Source organism: Salmo salar, chromosome ssa21, assembly GCF_905237065.1.
Source record: "Salmo salar chromosome ssa21, Ssal_v3.1, whole genome shotgun sequence".
NCBI lineage: Eukaryota > Metazoa > Chordata > Actinopteri > Salmoniformes > Salmonidae > Salmo > Salmo salar.
In genome coordinates this window covers 21,925,001-21,929,715 of record NC_059462.1, presented here as the reverse complement: position 1 = coordinate 21,929,715, position 4,715 = coordinate 21,925,001, and positions in this window count along the sequence as shown.

Below are 4,715 nucleotides of genomic sequence, written 5' to 3'. Positions count from 1 at the left end.
CTACAGCACACAGCAAATTTGTGGGTGTTAAAATCTCAGTGTTGAGGAAAAAGTGTTGTGAGTGTTATATCTGAGTGTTGATTTTAGTGGGGTTAACACCAGTGGGATTGAAAGTGAAACTTGCAGTAAATAAATGAAGTGTTATTTTAATCACAGTGCAATCACCACTGCATGGTGTTGTTGTTACTCGACCGTGTTGAGCTAATTTCCATAAACTCTCTCAGTGTAAATAAGGCATTGGAGGGGCCTCATTATCATATTTCCCAGCATGCTTTGTTACAGGTTGCGTATTAGAATAGCTTGTTTTAATATCCGTTTCTGCATGCACCTTGATTAATTGATCTTATAATACACAAAGATAAATAACATACATTTTTCTAAAGTAATTCAATCTGTAAGTGGTTGGACTTATTTCACCAGTTATTGACATGGTTGTTCCAGTTTAGGTGGTTTAGGTAGCCTCATTTATCAATCTTCCCTTCCTTGTCAGTCATTCTAACTGCAGTTGCTGGTGACTAAAAGTTCCAATTGTTAGCTATCCTAACTCCGGCTGGATTCCAATTGGAATTATATAACACTTTGCAAGCCAGAATAATGTGACTTGCTGATGTGGCAATGTGAGTTTCAGACCACTGTGTTAGGTTAAAAGTAGGCTGTCGAAGTATGATATTGTCCCAAAAAAGTTATGTATTGTCATAAATAATGATATTTGTATGATAAAATATTAACTTAGGTACTTGGTGAAGGCAACAGGACTGAAAACCATTGAATATAGAAATCTTCTCATATTTAGTCGCTGAGTGAGAGACTTGTCTATTCAAGCAAGAGAAACAATTTTTCCATGTGATGAGTAGGTCTCTACATGTTACAAAAACAGCATGCTTAGTGATGACAGAATAATCTATGCAAGCATGCAGAGATGTCAAGCTATTTTGATGTTGTCAAGGACAAAGTATTATCAACACATAGTAACACTGTTTGTTAAAATAACAGTTGTTACCATTATATTATGTTGCCATCTGCAACTTTAAGATTGTCACTTTGGGCTATTACGAAACTGACATGTATATGACAACTGGACAGTTTTGCACAGAGATATAAGGTTGTTTTGATGTTGTCGGGACAACAGCCCTATTTAATTCACACAGTGGAGGAACCCCAGAAACCGAGCGGCAAACCACATCCTCTTGATGATGTAATCGAGAGTACGAAAACAGGAACAATAAGCTACACTTCTACAGGCACTTCAAAGGTCAAATAGGGGGTGCTGATATTTGTCCTGTTTCACTGCATGTACAAGTGGGTAACCTGTACGAGTGTGAGGTGTGAAATGGAAATGTATTTCTTGCATTTCTAAACTCCCTGAGAGAGTGGGGTCACTGCCAGGGATGTATCCCGTTTGAGTCGCTCTTATACTAAAATTCAGTGTACGATAAGTCAACACACACCGATAAGGTTGGGTAAATCACACATGCTGTTAGGATGTTTCATTTATAAAGCAGCAGTATGGCACACACAGACAGACAAGCTTCCCCCCCACACACACAATGCTACAGGGTCAAACTCCATGCGTGTGCCTTCTCCTCTCCTCACTAATGGTTTGTATGTTCCAGGTCTGCTAACCACCAAGGTTACTGAGTAACCACAGCAGGTCACGCAATGACTTTTCAACAGGGTGATATATACTGTATGAATCACGTTGCTGAACCTATAACTGCATGGTGGACTCAGGTCCTGTTGAGAGGGAAGGACGTTTAAACTATTCAAAACATGATTCCTTATTGGGAGGAAGGACTGCTTATTATAGAGCTACATCATCAGTAGGCTACATGGTTGTTAGGGTAAAGATCTGAAAAGAGTATAGATAAAGATATTTATAACTAACCCAAGAGAGTCCGTCTGTGTCTTTTTCAACAGGAGAAAATGAAGCATAGTGGGCAGAACAAGCAAGGAAGTGGGCAGAGCCAAGCACGAGCTAGCAAGATCCTATTGCCGCGTGTCATGCCCTGACCTGAGAGAGCCTTTTTAATGTCTCTATTTAGGTTTGGTCAGGGTGTGATTTGGGTGGGCATTCTATGTCCTTTCTTCTATGTTTTTGTATTTCTTTGTTTTGGCCTGGTATGGCTCTCAATCAGGGACAGCTGTACATTGTTGTCGCTGATTGGGAGCCATACTTAGGCAGCCTGTTTTCCTTTGGGGTTTTGTGGGTAGTTGTTTTCTGTCTTGTGTTTTTCACCTGACAGAACTGTTGGCTTTCGTTTTTGTTTCTTTGTTTAAGTGTTTCGTCATTTATAATAAATTATGACCACTTACCACGCTGCATCTTGGTCCCCTCTTTCAGACGATCGTTACACCGCGTTCTAGTGAATGCCTTTGCTGTGAAGTGCATGTGCAATAACTCAATTCGCCCTCACACTCCTTGTAAACAATGCAAGTTATAGAAACCTTGGCAAAGGGTCACGTCTACAAAACGTTGTGCACTATGTTTGGAACAGATTCTAGATTAGGGAACAGAAAACTGTAGTGAGATCGGGCTTTTCTTGGATGAGAAAATCAGCAGAATGTTGGCCCAGTTCCAACTCGCTCCATCTTCTCCCACTGTCGGCTACTGGGCTTCCTCTCATTACCATATTTGGTGGGGAGTGGAAATTCCAACCAGATTCAGATGTATACATCCAGTGTAACATCTGGCTCCCTGTTATATCTGTGGTACAGGGTTATATCATCAGTAGGCTACACAGTTGGTAGGTTAGGGGATCTGAGGGATGTGCTGAAACCTGATCTGATAATCTGCTTACTAAGGTGGTCAGTCTGTCAGCAGTCTGTCCGGAATAGTCTGTCTGTCTGTCTTTAGGCCAGTCTGTCTGTCAACAGTGTGGTTCATTAGATTCTCCTCAGACTGCACTGTAAGGTCTCTGTCTCTCTCTGTCAGTCTGTGTGTGTGACTTCACAGTGAGGTGAAGATCTCAAAGAGAGCCTGTCAGAGGCAGGTGTCAGGTGGGTTGTGTGTCATACCTGACTTGGTGTGTGTGTGTGTGTGTAAGTGTGCATTCTCACAATTAAGTATACTGTACATCTCAATGAGTCTTTCAGACATCAAGCCACCTACATGTGAGATCATCAGCCAGTGCCAGGTGTCAACAGGCTGTGTGTGTGTGTGTGTGTATAGCCCCCCTTCCATCCAACAGTCTGCATGGTGGTGTCCCAGCACCAAACACCTGTGGTGATTAGTGAGGGCTACTATAGCAGAGCTGTCATTACTGCCTAATGAAGCAGCCATAAAACACTGGGGCTGCTGCCTCCTGTCTACACAGCCTGTGCATGTGTTTGTGTGTGCATGTGTGCGTGCGTGTGTGTGTGTGTGTGTGTGCAATGATCAGTAATAAAGTTGCCCTGTCTCCTGTCTGTGTTCACAACTGCAGGGCAGTGAAAGCCTTTATGGGTCTGTGCGTGTGTGCGTTGTGTGTGTGTGTATCTGCATTAGAAGTGTTTTCCCAGAATCCCGTGCCTGCACCTCTGTGCCCTGGCATGTGTTATTGTTTGACATCATCACTTCCTCTCCATTACGAGCTTCCTGTTCCCCTGGTTTACACATTTTTTGGGGGTGTTTAACTTTTATTTAACTAGGCAAGTCAGTTAAGAACAAATTCTTATTTACAATGACGGCCTACCCTGGACGACGCTGGGCCGCCCTATGGGACTCCCAATCATGGCCGGATGTGATACAGCCTGGATTCGAACCAGGAACTGTAGTGACGCCTCTTGCACTGAGTCGCGGTGCCTTAGACCGCTGCACCACTCGGGAGCCTCATTACCATCAGGAAATATGTGAGACATTAACTGTCAATCTAGCTCTCCTATCCTACGGCAACCAGTGATCAATCAATTAACACCCGACCAATCAATCCTGATTCCTGTTCAATGGCACTGCACGTTCACACCAGTGTATAGTCCATAGAAGACAGGTCACACTGTGTGTGTGTGTGTTCCAGGACTGTACTGATTCATGTCATTTGAGCCCTGGAGCATAGAGAGCTCACAACAACAGAGGTCAGACTATGTAACTAACTGTTCCAGTTCTAGAACAGATTCAGGTCAAATAGCCACATTATCGAAGAGCAACTCCACTACAACCTACGAGTGTTAAGTGATCCTAGTTGTTCTGTCACTGGAACAGGCTGTATTCCAGTGTGGTCACTGTTGTGTCTATGGCTCTGAGAGACTGAATAGAATATGACGTAGTGTATCTCTATGGACTAAATGACCCTCAGACACGGAACCCTGTGACGTGTGTTCTGGGGAAGCCCCTAAAGAGACCTAAACAGTTGTCTGAATGGCATCTCATACACAAACAAACACAGCTATCAGCGATTGACTCACAGAACATCCCACGCGTCTAGACGACTTCCCTCTCCATTAGAGTCTGGGAGAGGGGTAAACACAGCAGGTCCAGGTGTATTATTATCATAGCGTGTGTGTGTCCTAGTCATTGAAAGTCAATTTGTCATTGTTCCGCCAGCGAGGGTGATAAACTGTGGGTCAATCAAACAGCTTGTAAAGGAAGCAGACAGGACCATGTCATTACAAACAAACAACACACTCCAGGGAGATTACTCCCCTATGAATAGAAGTTCACCCTAACCACTGATTCAGGGTCAGATTTATGTTGACCCCGTTAATGGTTAGTTATGATTGGGGGTAGGGTGATCTGATCC